Source organism: Odocoileus virginianus, chromosome 29, assembly GCF_023699985.2.
Source record: "Odocoileus virginianus isolate 20LAN1187 ecotype Illinois chromosome 29, Ovbor_1.2, whole genome shotgun sequence".
In the NCBI taxonomy this organism is placed as follows: Eukaryota; Metazoa; Chordata; class Mammalia; order Artiodactyla; family Cervidae; genus Odocoileus; species Odocoileus virginianus.
Genome location: NC_069702.1, coordinates 13,641,933 through 13,660,600, shown reverse-complemented (window position 1 = coordinate 13,660,600; position 18,668 = coordinate 13,641,933). Strand labels below are relative to the sequence as shown.

Here is an 18,668-nt window from a genome sequence, read left to right as displayed (position 1 = left end):
TCAAACCCAGGTCTTCCACATTGCAGGCAGATTCTTTACCATCTGAGCCACCAGGGAAGCCCTAGTGGACAACCTAGTGGGTACTTAGGATTTTTCAATTTCTTGGGCATTATAAATAATGCTTCAGTGAACATAGCGGTGCATATATCTTTTCAAGTTAGTCTTTTCATTTTCTCTGAATGAATATCCAGAAGCAGAAAATGGTGCAGAAAATGTGATAGTTCTATTTTTAATTTTTTGAGGAACCTCCATACTGTTGTCCATAGTGGCTATACCAGTTTACATTCCCACCAAGAGTGCACAAGGTTTCCCTTTTCTCCACTTTTTCGCCAAGAATATACTTCTCAAGTGCCCATGGATCAATCTCCAGGATAGACCATATGCTCTGCCATCAAACAACTCAATAAACTTTAAAGGATAGATATAATACAGAGGGTGTTCCCTGGCCACAGTGCAATGAAATTAGAAATTAATAGCAGCAAACACAGGGCCTGGTCCATAGCTGATGCTGTTTCACCCTTGTCAGCCTGTCATCTCCAGGCCCCACTTTTTCCTCCCTCCTCATCCTCCAGCGCTCCTCATCACCCCTTGGACCGTAGTGAACTACTGACTTCCTTACCCACTGTTTCCAGCTGCTGTGTGTTTGCTCATGCTGCTCACTTCCTGGAATGCCTCGTCCTCTGCCTTCTCCACCCTCCCTGTCTTAGGAGGACCTACCTGTCCAGGTTTACATGACCTGGATGAGCCCCATGCCTTAATGAGCCATGCCTTAATGAGCCACACTAAGGAGACTTTGTAATGAATAGGTTACAACAGTGGTTCTTCAAGTAGGGTCCTGGACCAGCAGTAGCATCATTGTTGGGAACATTTCAGAAATGCGCTGTCTCAGGCCCCACCCTGGACTGCTGGATCAGAAACACTGTGTTAAAAATCAGAAGTCTGGCTTTTAACTAAATTTGTCTAGAGAATTCTGATACCCCCCCCTCCCTCCAGTTTGAGAATCAGAGTAGGCAAGACTGGTCCTCCACTTCTCTTATAATTACACAACCTGGTTTTTTCTAAAATAGTTGACAGCTGTTGATTCCCTCCAATAAGGATGAATCACATGTATCATCTTGCTGAATCTTTTAGGTGAGACTAGGGGACCTTGCGGAGAAGGCAATGGCACCCCACTCCAGTACTCTTGCCTGGAAAATCCCATGGATGGAGGAGCCTAGTGGGCTGCGGTCCATGGGCTCGCGAAAAGTCAGACACAACTGAGTGACTTCACTCACTTTTCACTTTCATGCATTGGAGAAGGAAATGGCAACCCACTCCAGTGTTCTTGCCTGGAGAATCCCAGGGACGGCAGAGCCTGGTGAGCTGCCATTTATGGGATCACATAGAGTCGGACACGACTGAAGCGACTTAGCAGCAGCAGCAGCAGCAGGGAACCTTGATTCATAGAGTGTAAAGGAGAGTTCTCCACCCAAACATGTACAGATTTGAGAGTTGGACCATAGAAAAGGCTGAGTGCTGAAGAATTGATGCTTTTGAACTATGGTGCTGGGGAAGACTCTTGAGAGTCCCTTGGACTGCAAGGAGATCAAGCCAGTCAATCCTAAAGGAAATGAAATGAAATGAAAGTCGCTCAGTCATGTCTGACTCTTTGCAACCCCATGGACTCTACAGTCCATGGAATTCTCCAGGCCAGAATACTGGAGTGGGTAGCCTTTCCCTTCTCCAGGGGATCTTCCCAACCCAGGGATCGCAGCCAGGTCTCCCACATTGCAGGCGAATTCTTTACCAACTTAGCTACAAGGGAAGCCCAAGAATACTGGAGTGGGTAGCTTATCCCTTTTCCAGGGGATCTTCCCAACCCAGGAATCGAACTGAGGTCTCCTGCATTGCAGGCGGATTCTTTACAAACTGAGCTACTAGGGAAGCTATCCTAAACGAAATCAACCCTGAATGCTCATTGGAAGGACTGATGCTGAAGCTGAAGTTCCAGTACCTTGACTACCTGATGTGAAGAGCCGACTCATTGGAAAAGACCCTGATGCTGAGAAAGACTGATGGCAGGAGGAGAAGGTTGGCAACAGGATGAGATGGTTGGATGGCATCACAGACTCAATGCACATGAGTTTGAGAAAACTCTGAGAGATAGTGAAGGACAGGGAAGCCTGGTGTGCTGCTGTGTTCAGACGTGACTTCGCGACTGAATAACAACAAACCACCCAAACAAGCACACATTTCAAATTGGTGCTCAGAGTGAAGGGTGTGTCAGCTGTCCGTGGCTTCCTGCAGGAGAAGGAGGGCCGCCTGGCCCTGTTACACTATACTCTGTCTCTCAGGGTGGTGGGCGTGGACTGCTTCATCATTTCTAGGAAAGGAGTGAAGGCAGCGGAGTGTAAAACCAAGCCTGAGCCAGAAGTCACAAGGCTTGGGTTTGAGTTCTGCCCACCCGCTGCCTGTAATGCTTTGCAGGGGTCCTTCCTCTGCCTGCTGTGTGCTGGACATTTGCTTTCTGCCCTCCTGAAGCCCACTGAGCAGGAGTGATAATCAAAGATAATCATAGAGTGACACAATATCCTTCCCTCTGTCTGGGTCTGCTTCCCCATCTATAATAATGAAGTGTTTTTTTTTTTCTTTTTTAATTGTTTTAACAGCTAATCTCCTCCCCCAATACTCAAAACAGGGAGGCACTAATTTACCATCACATTTATTTTATGACTTTAAACTTAACAGCGTTTCAAGTTATGAGTCAACTCGTGAGAACAGTGAGGTTGGTCTGATGAATATAACTTTCAAAATTAAGTTTGGAGTGTTACTTGGGCTTTATTGTGGGTGTGAAGCTCCTCTGGTTTCAGAATCTTTTACCCACCACATTTGCAAATGGTAGCGTTTTTGTCAACAACTCATCTTGCCGTTTGGGGATCCATTTTCCTGGACACGACAGGAGAGTCTCAACCCTAAGAGGTACACAAAGCTGAGTGTTTACTGAGTAGCTCAGGTCCATGCGGTGGAGTCTTTTGGCGTGCATCTCATTTGAGTCTGTATGCTCTTGTCTGTAGCTTAAAATTATTGCACCTAAAAAAACAGAATCAAACATTGTTGCTCCAGCACCCTGATCTTTGACATCCTGAAGCACCTTCAGGGAGGACCAAGGCTCCATGGAATGTGGTTTGAAACCCAGGCCTGGTCACCATCTCCCAGTGCCCCTCAGTCCTGATGGTCTGCTCTGTTTTAGGTGGTTTTTATTGTAGTTCACTTGCTCAGTTCAGTTCAGTTCAGTCGCTCAGTCCTGCCTATGGACTGCAGCACGCCAGGCCTCCCTGTCCATCACTGTTTCCCAGAGTTTGCTCAAACTCATGTCCATTGAGGCGGTGATGCCATCCAGCCATCTCATCCTCTGTTGTCCCCTTCTCGTCCCACCTTCAATCTTTCCCAGCATCAGGGTCTTTCCCAATGAGTCAGTTCTTCCCATTAGGTGGCCAAAATACTGGAGTTTCAGCTTCAGCATCAGTCCTTCCAGTGAATATTCAGGACTGATTTCCTTTAGGATGGACTGGTTGGATCTCCTTGCAGTCCAAGGGACTCTCAAGCGTCTTCTTCAGCACCACAGTTAAAAAGCATCAATACCGGTCGCCATCTCTTTGCAGACACCTGTGTCTCTGTGTTGCCATCTGCTCCTCAGTATATCACATTGGGTTGTTTGTTCTGTCTCAGCCTCCAAATGTCCTCACATCCCTAGGACCATGTCCTGGGAAGGAAGAGCCTCCAGGACTGTCTTTGATGGAGCTGAGCCAGGCTGGAGAAAGAGCCACATTAGAACCACACTTACCTCCCAGGTCTCTGTGAACAGACCTTGAGTGTCCAGTGCTCTCCAAGGAGAATCTAAGGGTGCTACCCACCCACTTCTTCCTCAAAACGGATCTTGGGTTACTGGGAGTGTTTGGAAGGATGAGCAATCATACCAAGAAAGGCCGATGTCTTTCAGAAAGCATACACCTGGCTGAATCACCCCTCTGTTCAGTGGGCTCCCCGTGTCCTAGGATGAAGCCTGCACCCCCTATCAACACATCTGTGGCCTCATCTCTTGATGCTCTTGCTTTCATCCTTTATCTTCATCTGCTCTGGCTGCTATAAGAAAAAATACCATTGATTGGGCAGCTTAAGCAACGGAAGTTTATTTCTCACAATTCTAGGGCTGATCAAGGTGCTGGCTGATTCCGGTGAGAGTTCTCTTCTGACTTGTAGGTGGCTGCCTTCTCACTGTGCAATCAAGAGGTGGACAGAGAGAGGAAATAAGCTCTCTTGTGTGTCTGCTTATTAGGACACTGATCCTGTCATGTCAGCCTAATCATTTCCCAAAGGCTTCATCTCCAAATACCATCATGTTGGGGATTAGGGTTTCAACATATGAATTTGTGGGGGACACAAACATTCAGTCCATAACACTGCCCCCTGCCTTATGGAACAATCTGTCTTCCTTGAATTTGCCCTTGTTCCTCCTGTCTTTGTACATCTGTTCTCTTGCCATAGCACACCCTTTATGCCCCCTCTAAAGGTGGGCTCAGGCTCATATCCTCGGGTACTTCCTGACTCCCTAGGCCCTGCATATCTTTCTGTCCAAACTTGGCCAAACTCTGAGCCTATTGTCTTTCATAGTTTTTCTTCTGCACTGGGTGGGATTCGTATCTGAGGCCTCTGTGCCCAGGACAGGGCCTGAAAATGGGCAGCCACTGGGATGTTGAATGAATGAGTGAATAAATGAATGAATGAATGAATGAATGGATGGCGCTTGCGCTCCTGCCTCTCTTCCTGCCTCAATGCCATTCAACCTTCCTTAGACCCCTGCTGCCTTGTCTGCATGTCTGCATTTCGCTCCTGCCAGGGTCCATTTCAGATGTCTCTTTCTTCCCATCCTCCTGGGATCCACAGCCCTAGGTCTTCAGTTATCACCTGGGCTTGCTACACTCTTGTTTCCTCGCCTGCCTCCCTGACTCAACTGGAACTCCTCATGCAGGTGGGCCCACCACTGGGACACACAGTCCTGAGCCATCACGTTTAAGGGACTGGGCAAACATCTGCACCAGATGACATCATCCTTAAGCATCTTCCTTCCCTGTGATGGCAGTAACCTGGTAGTAATCTGGCCATACGTTCATCTTGGTCCAGGCACCCCAGCCCTGTAGCAAACCCCTGGTCTCACCCTGGTTGCGTCAGCTCACCACTGTGCAGCAGCTCGGAGTCCTTCTCTTGAGAAGCCAGGATGTGGATGAGCTCTGTGTGCCCTTCCTCCAAGCCTGCGCAGACAGCAAGTCCTCTGTAGTTGGCTGGTGAGGAGTGCCCTAGGCATATCGAGCCCCATTCAGCGGCTGGTGTACAAAGGATGTGGAAACCACAAAAGAAGTTGCTCTTAGCTTGGAGGTCACCAGTCATCTTGCTTGTTCTCAGCGGTGTGATTATGTGATTCATTTCAAGAGAGGTGAGAGAGAAATGGCCTGATGGCTGGGGCCTTTTCTGGGACTTGTTAAGGGGCCCGTGCACATTAATAAAGGGGAGATTCCAAAATGGTGTAGGGAGTTTGTGAAGAGTCAGCAAGTAGCAGCAGAAAGAGCAAATGCTTTGTATTCAGGAAGGGGTTTGAGCAAGTCCTTTACTTGCTTTCAGCTGAAATTGTGTCCCTATTAAATGAGGAAAATAACTTGAGCTTCTCCAGGACCTCGTGAGAACCAGGATTATGTATGTAAAGACCTGATACCTTCTTGCTGCCTAAGGAGTGGCAGCCATCTATCCCCAGGTATGCAGAATAGCTGTGGCTTCTTTAGTATTGTAAACATAGTTTCTTTGACTTTTTGTGGATGAGGCAGTGCGCGGGCTAGCCTGTGGCTCTATCTTCACAACCTAGCACAATATCTGACACCTGGAATCTTCACAGCAGAGCAGGTACAAACGTGGACATTGGACCCAGACTACCTGGGTACCACCTCCCACACCTACCTGCTAGCTATGTCACCCAGTCAAAGTACTTCTGTCTTTTCTGCCTGAACACTAAAATGGGGCACTAATAATAATACCCATGTCATGGGGCTGTGGAATTATAGAGAATTTGGAACGTTTGGAAGAGTTTCTAGTACAGAGAGATTGCTACATAAGCAGCGACTGTTATTATTACTACTACTTGGTGCATGTTTGTGGAATTGTATCAAATTCTATTTGATGGGAGAGGAGCGTTGGTGCTGCCATGATGCTTTATTTCCCTTGCAGCACAGTTATTGGTTCCCATTGCTGTTTCCCACCTTGAAGTTTCTCTCTTGTTCAGGATCTGGTAAGATTTTACAGTGAAAATCTAAAGAAAAAGGAAAACCTCACATGCACAGAATGTTCTAAAGGAAGTTTCACCATGTTCTACTGAGTGTTGCTAAATAATTCTCATTCCTCTAGTTGATGAGAGTTTTGTTATGTGGGTCCTGAATATGAGTAGCAATTTTATCAGTAATTGTGTTTGTGTTTGGTAGGGAACTGAAGTAGGTGGTTTTCTGATGATATTGGAAGTTTTTCATGATTGAAAAAGTTTTACTGTTTTATATAAGCATTGCTATTAATTTGGTGATGTTTGATATGCTGTCAGTATTCTTTGTTCTTCGAGGGGATGGCACAATCTGCAGGAAGGCGCCTTGCTCTTCATTCCTAAAAATGGTCTTAGATGCCTTCTAAGAACATGCCAGGCATGTGCTGGGTCCTTGGGATAGAAGACAAAACTGACAATTTTTGGGCACCTGAAAAGTGGTCTTCGAGTCAGACACACCTGGGTTCAGTCCTGGCTTTGCCACTTACAAGCTGTGGACCTTCGGCAGGCCACTTCACCTCTTTGAGCTTCAGTTTCCTTATCTGTCAAATGGTGATCATACTGTTACTTGTTTCATAAGGAGGTTTTGAGGATGGATTGAGATGGGTATCCCCAACACACTGCCTGGCATAGAGCAGGCTCCCATATATGGCAGCTCTTGGTTTAACTGCTGCTTTTAGGGTTCAGGGAAAGAAGTCAGGCTTCAAGAGACCCATGCAGTCTGACTCCAGGCCACCCTCAGCTACTTTTCTCTTGTTCTCTGGCTTGCAGGATGGGTAGGGTCACCTTTTGCAGAGGAGGTGGCTGTGTGTGGGGCGAGAGGCCTGGTTTCCTGTGGGTTTGTGGCTTTGCAGCACTGTCCTGTTGATGGCACCTGCGGGTTTCTGGAAGGTGGAGGAGGCGGGTGGTGGTAGATGGGACGAGGTCTCCAAGCCAGCCACCCTCGACTTGGTCTGGACCATCCTGTCCTGATCCATCCAGTCTACCTCTTAGCTGTGGTATTTATTGAGTAACCCCTGGATGATGCTTTATGCTCCTCTATGGGTCTCTGAACCACAGTTCGGAGAAGGTAGGAAGAAACAGATGCTGTGGGAGGTTACATAAGACATTGACCGTCAGAGTTAGTGAATGGTGGACCCTAAGAAGGAAAGCCTTGCCTTCTCTCCACCCATGCTGGACCTTTCTGGGTGGGCTCAGCAAGGGGATTATAACAGGCTGAGGTTTGGGAGTGGGTCCTTCCAAGAGCAGATCATGTGGACTGAACAAAAAGATTTCATTTCCTGAAAAAAAAATAAAAGCAAAAAGTATTTGAAAAGTACCTCTGATCTTTATATATATATATACGTATTTTGCCCTCTCAACATATATGCTAGCTTTATATTTTATTGGAGTTCATACTGCACCAACTATGTAGCCTGCCCTCCTTTTTAAGTGGAGAAATCCGTGTTGAAAATATCCCCATCATAATATTCCTTTGTAACAGGGACAGGAAGCAGGCGGTGGGCGTGGCCAAGGAGGTGAGGCGGTGCTAGGAAGCGGAAGGGGAGGGGTCAGGCTCAACTTTAAAAGTCAGTGACAGGAAGTGATGCCGGACTGGCCGGAAGTGGGAGAGGCTGGAGTCAGAGTTGGGTTGTTAGTGGTAACCTCAGCGCTTTAGTGCAGATATTTGCTTTTGGAGTTGAGGAGGCTTGGCAGGGGCAGAGGAGAGGAGCCTGGATAGAGGGACGACCTGCAGCGTGCGAGACGCTCAGTCAGGACAGAGCCGAGTGCTTCCCAGGCCAGTGAGAAGATAAGGTGGTGGCTCTGATGTAGGTAGTGGCATTGGAGAAGAGCACTGGGCTTGGCATTGATATTCAGGGAAAGGCTGCCATTATTGTGTGACTGCTCTCTGGGTCCATCCATGGAAGGGGCTGCTTTTCTTAGCAGACCCTACAGGGCTGGCCTAAATTCTCGTAATCCATGGAGCATTCTCCGGAGACAGTTTTCTTTGGCTCAGGTAACAGGATTTGATGTCGGTCCTACAGCCTGTAAGAAATGGAGCCAGGATTCAACTTGGGGTCTGACAGGGAAGTCCAGGCTTTTTTAGGGCAGCCCAGGTTTTCAGGGGCAGGAGCGTTAGCAATCATGGAGGACTTCCTGAAGCAGGCAGTATTGTGGCTTATACACCTTTACTTGGTTAAGCATGAGGCCAAGGTAAGGAGAGCAGAGGATTGGGTTCAGATCCCGCCTCCTTGTGTACGTTTGCATTAGACACACCGTCTCTGGGCTCCATGTCCTGCCAGTACAATAGGGAAGTAGGACTAGATGGCCTTTCTCAGCATCCCTTCCAAGTGTGGGGCTCACTCCTTCTCTACATAAGTGTTTGCTAATTATTTTTCTCTTGAGGAAGCCTAATGTCTTGACTGCCAACACAGCCTCCCTTCCTGAGCTCCCTTCCTGATTGCAGGATGCCAGTGGGTGTCCAGGTAGGTGTCCCTGTTCATGACAACAAGACTATTCCCTGCCCGCCATTTTGAAAGACTGTTAACTCTTGCTGGCCACCCAGGCTATCAATGATACTAGGAGATTCACCCACTGGGTGATGTTATGGAGTAAGCCCTGGGGCCTGACAGATCTGTGTTCAGATCCCAGTCTTCCTGCATGTTCAGTGGAACCTTAGGCCAGTTCTTTGACTCAGAGAACCTCCATTTCTCTATTTGTTAACAGGGAAGTGTTATCTCACTGAATCCCCTAACTTCCCCACCCCGTACTCCCGCCCATCACCAGCTACCCCCTACCCCTGCCCCAATCCTCTTGGTTTTCTTGAAACTATGCTGCTTCCCATTTCTGTAGAAAAGTAGCCCCGGGGTAGGAGTGATAAGGAGCTTGGTGGATGTTTGAAGAGATTTAAAATTAGATTAAAATGTAAACTATAGGGCTTCCTTGGTGGCTCAGATGGTAAAGAATCTGCCTGCAATGCTGGAGACCCAGGTTTGATTCCTGGGTCAGGAAGATACGCTAGAGAAGGGAATGGCAACCCACTCTAGTATTCTTGCCTGGAGAATCATGGACAGAGGAGCCTGGTGGGCTACAGTCCATGGGGCCGGTCAGACACAACTGAGCAACTTTCACTTTTCTTTTCACTTTTCAAAATGTAAAATACAGCTCAATTCAAGCTTTAGTAATTCTTTGTCCTCATTCACTTGGACTATACTCCTAAGGTTTTGCCTCTTGAAATATTCACATCCATGACGTCCCCTCAGGCTTCTTCATCCCCTACCAGGTAAAGACACACAGCCTCAGGACACTGTCTCTGCCTCTGGGGGCCCCCCTCCAGGAAGCCCTCGCTGTTGACCCTGAGTAAGCAGTCAGAAATGCATGGGTGTCTGACCTTGTCCTCCTGGCCATAAACCTCTCCAGTGGCTTCCTTCTGTGCTTAAGGTCAACTACTAGCCCTTTAGGAATTTATTGCCCTCCCCTCGTGCCCCACCCCCCACCCCCCAACATTAGGCCTCTAATCATTCCAGGGTAGCACTGTGCCTTCTTCTATGTACCTTTAGTGCCTGGTATCTGACACTGAGTAGATTGTCAGGAAGTGGTAATGATGCTGCCTGTCACTGTTATCTTCTGAGCAGAACACATCCTCTGCTATTAGGAGTTTCACTTATAGCCCTTTGGATGCCAGTGTTCCTATTTCTTATACAGATGAAGAATCTGGGGTTCAGAGAGGATTGGGTTTTGACAGAATTCAAAATGATCATTAAATAATATACAGTTAATCTCTTAAACTCTTTAGAGGGAGCCATGAGGCATTTATTGGGGCTTCCCAGGTGGCTCAGTGATAAAGAATTCACCTGCCAATACAGGAGACACAAGAGATGTGGGTTCGATTCCTGGGTTGGGAAGATCCCCTGGAGGAGGAAATGACAACCCACTGCAATGTTCTTGCCTGGAAAATTCCATGGACACAGGAGCCTGAGGGGCTATAGTTCAAGGGGTCACAAGGAGTCAGACCCAACTGAGCAACTGAGCGCATACACACATGAGGATCTGAAATCTTTTCCAGGTGCAGAGAGAGTCCAGGATTGGTAGGCATGCTCCAGTTTGGGCAGGGTCCTGGTCTAACGTCCACCTGCCTGGGCAGAGCTGAGTGGGAACTTCTGCCTGTGCCCACTATGCTGGGATGAGCTCCTAGCTGACATCAGGCCACCAGTCCCGCTTCCTGTGCATAGCGTGCCAGTGATGTAGTGATAGTGAGATGCTTGTGGGAGTCTTCATCACTTAGTGCTTGTGGAGTTTTAGTTACTATTATTTTTCCACCGTGAAATTTAAAGCTATACAGAAGTCATGAAAGCATTTCATAAAGAAAAAAGTCATCAGCATTCACCTTTATTCCCAGCACCTTCTGAGCCACTGTTTTAGTATCTTTTCCAGCATTGTCCAGAGGCAGCATGCAGGTCGAGACCTGTGTCGATGAAACATTTTGCTTTTCACATGGGCAGAAGGGCTCTAGTTTGGAGCTTACTTCTTGGTGCCTCGGTTCTATTACTCCTGAGCTGTTGAACTTGGGCCAGTTCCTCAACCTCTCCGGGCCTCCATGGCCTTAGCAATCAGTCCTCTGGAGAAAACACCACTGCTGGTTAGGGCTGCTGTTTTCTGACATTAGTTGGGATACTGGTGAGGAGAGTCTCAGGGGATTCAGGGGAAGGAGGAGGGGACAGATGAGGAAGGGCTTTATCCAAGCCAAGGAATTTGGTTTTCACCCTGAGGGCAGTGAGGCGCCAACGACAGTCTGTGAATATATTTTACTGTTTCAAATTCTCAAAAACGTAGTGGTGGACACCCGGATCAGGGACCCTGGATCAGAACTCAGCAGGGCCCAGGGTGGCCATGAATGAGGGGGCAGAGGGTGAGGAAGTGGCCAGACTCCATCCCTACAGATGGGGCCCACAGCGTCTGTGAGACTTCTCCAGTGAGACTCAGCAGTTGAGAGGTGGGAGCCCAGATCCCCTGCTTTTCTGTACTGTGGCCCACCTGACCCAGGCTGCCAGCTCCCAAGGACAGAAGGACCCCACTGTCATGCCTGCAGGTATGTGGTTTCTTAGACATAGAGCTGAAGACCAGGGCTGGTATCACCTGAGGGTTCATCATCCTCGATCACGGTGCCTTTCCAGCTGCCCTGTCCTACTACTTGTCAAAGATTATTCTATTGAGGCTTATTATTCTTATTGTCTTTATGTTTTGCTTTTCCACTTGATTATTTAGGGAAGTTTGTTTGTGGTTCGGAGTACCTCTGACAGAGACACAACCTCATCCTGAATACAACTGCTCTTTAATTAAAGTGCTGGGTCAAGAAAAAGAATAATTTTGCTAAGTAGGACATCACTGCAGCAATTGGTGACATACATTGGAGTGGGAAACGTATCAGTGATAAAATCTCTGGGTTTTGGTAATTGTGTTGTGATCACATCATGTCTTTGATGTTAAGAGATGAAAGCCAGAGCACTGAGGGTGAGCTTTCATGGTGTCTGCAATTTATTTTCAAGTGGTTCATAAAAATAGACTTTTATGTATAGAAACATCTTTATAGATAAAGTAGCAGAGGGAAACTATGAACAATTGGTGAGTCTAGGGAAGATGTGAAGAGTTCACTTTACTATTCTTGGGACTTTTCTGCAGTTTTGAAACTTTGCAAATTGAGGAGTTTGTACTTTTCAATTTGTACTCCTAGCGGGAGAGGCTTGGAGGCTCAGCTACGTTCACCATCCACCCTTTGGTCTCCGGCCTCTTCGGCTTCTCCATCACCTCCAGGTGGAGAGAACTACTCACTCCACAGTTCCATTCTGATCAGCCTCTTGGGGACCAGTCTTGAATTAGAGACACAGACTTTTGACAAAGTTCGTTCTACCTTTAGAGAAATCATTTCATTTTCAGAATCTTTCCTTTTGGGTCAACTTTCCTTAAATTTTTCATTTCTCTTCTGCCTTTACATGTTTATTGTGTTGACATCTAAAATTACCAAAGTCATATTTTTATTGTAACTATTCAAACAAAGAGGAGAATAAAGAAATAAATAAATTCTCTCCATCTCATGTGGGGTAACCTGTGGTAGGTGGAACCCCAGAACTTTCCCCTGTGCTTGTGGGAACACATAGAAATTCACACACACATCCAGTAGGGCAGCTAGTAGGGCTTGGTGTCTTTTTTTTTTTTTTAATCCTTTGCTAATCTGGGATCCCTACCTCTCCGTGAAGACATGACTTAAGGGCTTCCTTCTCCATGAAGCCCTCCAGGCTCTGAGCACTGACCTTACTTCATTGCAGTCATCTGATTATAAGCCACCGCCCCTGCCAAATCGTGGGTAATGCAAGGGCAGCAGCTGTTTCCATTTCATCGTCTGTGCTCAAGCCGGGAGTCCAGGAGATGTACAGTCAGTGTTTGTGGAGTGAAGAGATGGGCAGGGCCAACATCCTGGGCAAGGATGCTGCCTGAGCAGAGCCTTGCAGGTAAGAGATGCCTCCTCCTTCAAACATTCCTCCTACCCCTGAGGAAGAGAGTTCCAAGGCCCTGGGGATCTGGGACAGAAAGTCACGTTGGGGACCATGGCCACTGCCGCCCTGAGGCTCCCGTGCCCTGGCTGGCTGGCCTAACACTAATGCCCTGTGTGGGCCAGGCTGGTGGGATGGGTCATGAGTGACCAAAGGTTACTGGGGCTGGGTTCTCTCCTTTCCCCCTGGTCCGGCACAGGCTGGCCTGCTGGGGGTCTTGGGCGTGAGGAAGAAGCCCAGGCTAAGGCTGGAGCAGCACAGGATTTAGACATGGGCCTGGCCTGGGTCTCATTATCTTGCCCTGTCCCGGCTCCGTCCTCATTAGAGGAGGGACTGCTTTCTGCAGCTGGGATTTATTAATCTTGTCTGCAGATTGCCCAGTTGGTGCCAAGGGGCCAGGGCACTGCCAGCTGGAGGAAGTTGAAAGATCAGCAGGATGTAAAGCTGAGGGGCTGGCGTCTCAGCCAGTGTGCTGGGGAGCGTAGACAGGAACATCCCTTGCTCTGGGCAGCTGTCCTGAGCTCTCCCGCCGGTTCAGGCCGGAGGGGTCTCAGCTCGCCTGAAGGCAGGACTATAGACATTAGAACACTGGACTGAGATTTCAGAGGATTTGCATTACTGGAAGAGAGTGGGCTGAGAATTCTCTAGTGGCATGGTGTGTCCTGGGAAGAGTGCTCAGCATCAATTGGGGAGCCTGTGGAGAAGTGAGAAATTCAGCCTCTCTGTTAGTTTCAGTTATTAATGATGAATATTACTAATGCTTAACTTTTAGATATCTTCATAGCTCTGTAAGAGTATACACTTCAGCAACTTCAAAATTAGCATTTTCTCTATTTAATGGAAGCATAAACTGAGTAGGAAAGTGACTTTAAAAGTCAAGTCTGTGGATTCATTCCTGATTCCTTGGCCAGGCCCTGTACCGGGAGTTGACATTTGGAGATGAAAGAAGCACAGCCCTAATCTCACCTGGCATAGGTGGTTTCTGAGGTTGAATCACCAACATGCAGGACATGTAAAGATTCCTTTTCCGTCTTCCTACACCCATCACTATTTTGCATTCATTTCCTTGGCATTTGTCTCTGAACAAATGCTGAACTGAATTGAGTTGGTCTAACCAACCAGGGGTCCCTAACCTCCGGGGTCTAACACCTGATGATGCAAGGAGGAAATGATGTAATAATAATAGAAATAAAGTGCACAGTAAATGTAATGTGCTTGGATCACCCCGAACCATCCCCCTACCAGGTCCGTGGAAGAATTTTCTTGCATGAAACCACTCCCTGGTGCCAAAATGGTTGGGGACCGCTGGTCTGCATGACAGTGGGTTCTGTATTCTCTCTCTCTCTCTCTCAGTTTCTTGTTTGCCTGTCCACCTAGGCTAACAATCTTTGATGACTGGGACTGTATTGTGAATACCCAGTGGTGGTGGTAGTGATGGTGATGCTGGGAGGGTGTTGGGGAGGGTGGTGATGGTGTGGTAATAAGGGTGGTGGTGGTACGGGTGATGGTGCTGGTGGTAACTGTGGTGATGCTGATGATGGAGGTGGCAGTGAAAGCTGCTTTGGTGCTGGCAGTGGTGATGGTGATGATACTGGTGATGGTGGTGGTATCGGTGGTGGTGGTGGTTTAAGGGTAGTTGTGGTGATGGGTGTTGGTGATGATGATAATTTGGTGGTGGTGATGGTAGTGATGGTGGAAATGATGCTGACAGAGTGGTGGGGTGGTGGGGAGAGTGGTGATGGGGATGATATTGGTGATGGTGGCGGTATTGGTGGTGGTGGTGTGAGGGTGGTTGTGGTAATGGGTATTGGTTACTGATAAGGTAAGAGATGCCTCCTCCTTCAAACATTCCTTGTAGCCCCAGGGAAGAGAGTCCCAGGGCCCTGAGGATCTGGGATAGAAAATCACTTTGGGGAACATGGCCACTGCCACCCTGAGGCTCCTGTGCCCTGGCTGGCTGTCCTAACACTAATGCCCTGTGTGGGCCAGGCTGGTGGGATGTGTCGTGAGTGACCACGGGTGAGGCCAGGGCTGGGTCCTCTCTTGTCCCCCAGGCCCAGTACAGGCTGGCCCCCTCGGGGCCTTTGGGGTGAGGAAGAAGCCCAGGCCAGGGCTGGAGCTGCACAGGATTTACACGTGGTGGTAGTGATGGGGGTGGGGAGAGAGGTGGTGGTGTTGCAGGTGATGGTAGTATTGTGTTGGTGGTGGAAATGATGAAGGTGGTGATGGTGATGATGGTGTTTGTGAGGATGGTAGTGGTGGTGAGGGTGATGTCGTAGTGGGGTTGGTGGTGGGAGTTGCTGATGGTAGGGATGGTGGTGGCTGTGGTTTTGGTGGTAGTGTGAAAGTGAAAGTCACTGAGTCATGTCTGACTCTTTGTGACCCCATGGACTAGATGGTCCATGAAATTCTCCTGGCCAGAATATTGAAGTGGGTAGCTGTTCCCTTCTCCAGGGGATCTTCCTGACCCAGGAATTGAACCCAGGTCTCCCACATTGCAGGCAGATTCTTCACCACCTGAGCTACCAGGGAATCCCTGTGTGTGTAGTAAAACTTAAAATTATGGGTCCACTTGTACTCGGCACTCATGTAAGCACTTTAGTTGTCAACCTGCTGCCTCTTCATAACAAGTAATGAGGTTGGAGTCACCACTAGGCTCCTCTGCCAGGCGAGACACAGGGCTGCACAGTTAGTGCATGCTAAAGTTGGATTCGAACCCTGATAGATTGGCTTCAGAACTGACACTAAATCAGGGTTAGTCAGGTGTGATCCTGGGACCTCCGGCATGACATGGCCTGTGGAAATGCTGACTCATGGGCCCAACCCATTTCATCAGCATTACTGGGGCTGGGCCAGCTAAGGGACATTCAGGGAGCCTGTCGTCCTCAAGCACGTTAAAGTTTGAGAAGCACTACATTAAACTGTCACCCGGTCCTGCTCTCAGTGGCTGAGTCAGTCAGTGAGTGTGTAACCCAGGCTCACATGTCTCTGGCCTTAATCCTTTGAGTGGCCTGCGTGCACCAGAGCATCAGGACCGTGGCCTCCTTCTTGGTGAGATGAGAGCTAATCCAAAGCAGAAGGGAGCAGGGAAGGGGGAAGAAGGGCGGATCCTGTCTTTACTGTGTGCTTGACTCACCTGGGCATCTAGTTAAAATGCAGGTTCTGAGTCAGTGGGTCTGGGGATGGGGGGCTGAGACCCTGTATCTCTCAGGAGATCCCGGGGATGCTGATGCTACTGGCCTGTGGACCCACTTTGAGTTACAAGAGTTTCTCCCCCTTGAACTAGCATCAGCAGCCCCTGAAGGAGTGGCTGAACTCACCCCCACGTTTCTGATGCAGCACCTCTGCGTTGGGCCTGAAATATTGCATTTCTAACAACTCCCTGGCTGTGCCAGTGCTTCGGACCTGGAGGCCACACCTGGAACAGGCAAGGCCCGAAGCCAGCGGCTGCAGCTTTGGCTGCACGTTGGAATCATCTGAGGACCTTAAAGAACCACTGAGACCTGCACCCCACTCCAAGATGCTGAGTCACGGACGGAGCAGGGCCTGGGCGTCAGGAATTTTCAGCCAAGGTTGAGAACCGCTGCTGGAGCCATTTTTTTTTTTTTTAAGCCTAGTTCCCTGGGGAGATGAGACTGTGATACCATCTTGGCCCCTGGAGAGTTCTGAAATTCAGTGGCCAGGTGGAGCCGGGCACAGGTATGAACAATCAATTCTCTGGGCTTTTCCAGTGGTCAGCAGGGCTGGGAGCAGTTGCCCTGGACTGACAGCTTGTGCCTGGCCCCTTGAGGCTCCCGAGCTGCTGGCCGTAGGTCCTGAGGACTGGCCTCGCGCTCCAGGCCTCTAGCTTCTGCCCTTGGCGAGGTGAAGCGCCTTGCTCTCAAAGAGACTCTGCAGAGTCTCGGCTTCTGCTACTCCCCACTGGACTGTGTGACCTCCTGGGACTTCCTGAGCTCTGCCTCCGTCTATAAAGTGAGGGAAATAAACTATTTGCTCCAAAGAGTTGCCTTAGAAATAATGTTTATAAGTGGCTTGTGCAGCACCCGACACCCAGGAGTGCCCCTCAAGATCAGTAGCTGCGTTTTATTTATTTATCATTTATTTATTACCGATAAATCAAATGGAGCAGCTCTGAAACATGAGGGGCAGGAGAATCATGGGGGAACTTTAGGCTGCTGTGAGATTCATTAGGCTCCAGGGCTTCTGGCGCACAGCAGTCTGAAAACCACCGATGTTAGAATAATCTGGTGGTGGTTATTAGCTAGTAGCTAAGAAGGACTCACTCGTTGGGGTCACTGACTCTGTGACCCCCATGGACTAGCCCACCAGTCTCCTCTGTCCGTGGGATTTTCCAGGCAAGAATACTGGAGTGGGTTGCCGTGTCCTTCTCCAAGGGATCTTCCTGACTCAGGGGTCAAATCCAGGTCTCCTGCATTGCAGGCAGATTCTTTACTCTCTGAGCCCCTAGGGAAGCCCAGAAGGACACCCAGATTTCTGGCCTGGGGGGGCTGGTGGGGCATTCCCTGGGGTGAGAAACTTGAGAGGAGCACAGAGGTAAGGATGGGACGTGGGGAGCCCAGTTCTGGGCTGCTTGTTATGAGGTGTCTCTGGGCCAGCGGGAAGGTACGGATGGCAGTTGGAGATGCGCCTGAAACACATGAGACAGTCCTGGGCTGTATTCCCACCATCTCTAAGGAAAGGCTCTGGTTCTTCAGCACTTAGAGCTTCTTGTATTGCGCCGTGACATTGACAGCTGGTTGTGTGAGCGAGATGCATTTGCAGCATCTGATGAGCTGCTGTGTGCCATGAACTGGCTCTGGGTCTTGCTTATGGCCTGCTTTGGCCCTCAGGCATGGCTCTCAACACTTTGACTGTTGCTTCCCCTGTGCATTGTCAACCCCTGGCCTCATTTTCTCTGCCCTTCCCTCCCCGACACCCCCTCAGAGGCTGCCTCTTGGAGGCCATGGTAAATGGTTTAATGTCTTGGGTCAGGCCTGGTCACAGCTGTCCTTGGTAGGCTCTGGGCATGGACATGGCTCCTCTCAGCCTTGAGGGTTTTGTTTGGTTCCCCTTGCCTAATGGTTAAAAGTCAATTTAAAAATAAATCATATATACTCAACATTGCTAATTATTAGAGAAGTGCAAATCGAAACTACCATGAGGTCCCATCTCACACTGGTCAGAATGGCCATCATCAAAATGTCTACAAATAAATGCTGGAGAGGGTGTGGAAAAAAGGAGACCCTCCTACACTGTCGATGGGAATATAAATTCATGTTGCCACTATGAAGAACAGTATGGAGGTTCCTTAAAAAACTGAAAATAGAGTTACCATATGATCCAGCAATCCCACTTCTGGGTATTTATCTGGAGAAAACCATAATTCAAAAAGATACACGCAGCTCACAGTTCATTGCAGCCCTGTTTACAGTGGGCAAGACATGGAAACAACCTATATGTCCATTTACTGAATGTATAAAGAAGATGTGGTCCACACAAACAATGGAATGCTACTCCCCCCACAAAGAATGAAATACTGCCATTTGCTTCAGTGTGGAAGATTGCTAATGCTGAGTGACGTTAGATAGAGAAAGGCAGATGTTATATGGTATCACTTATACGTGAAATCTAAAAAATAATATTCAATACAAATGAATTTATTTACAAAACAGAAATAGGCTCACAGACATAGAAAAAAAAAAACAAGTACCAAAGGGGAAAGGGGGGAGGGAGAAGTTAGTAGAACAGGATTAATGGATATACACTAAGTGAGCAAAGTCGCTCAGTCATGTCTGACTCTTTGCGAC

The 18,668-nt window shown here is 48.5% G+C and overlaps 1 protein-coding gene across 6 annotated transcripts in view; it reads left to right on the top strand.

Annotated features, from left to right (window-relative positions):
* C29H4orf50 (chromosome 29 C4orf50 homolog) overlaps positions 1-18,668 on the top strand; it is a 293,220-nt gene that overhangs the window by 15,579 nt on the left and 258,973 nt on the right. Inside the window, exon 1 of one of the 6 annotated variants that reach the window (XM_070458141.1) lies at positions 5,374-5,470. The exons of 4 other annotated variants lie outside the window; for them this stretch is intronic. The gene's annotated coding sequence lies outside the window, so the exon portion shown is untranslated. Of the gene's footprint in view, positions 1-5,373; positions 5,471-5,765; positions 5,786-18,668 lie in introns of those variants that run through there. One more of the 6 variants, XM_070458142.1, reaches the window with a different exon arrangement.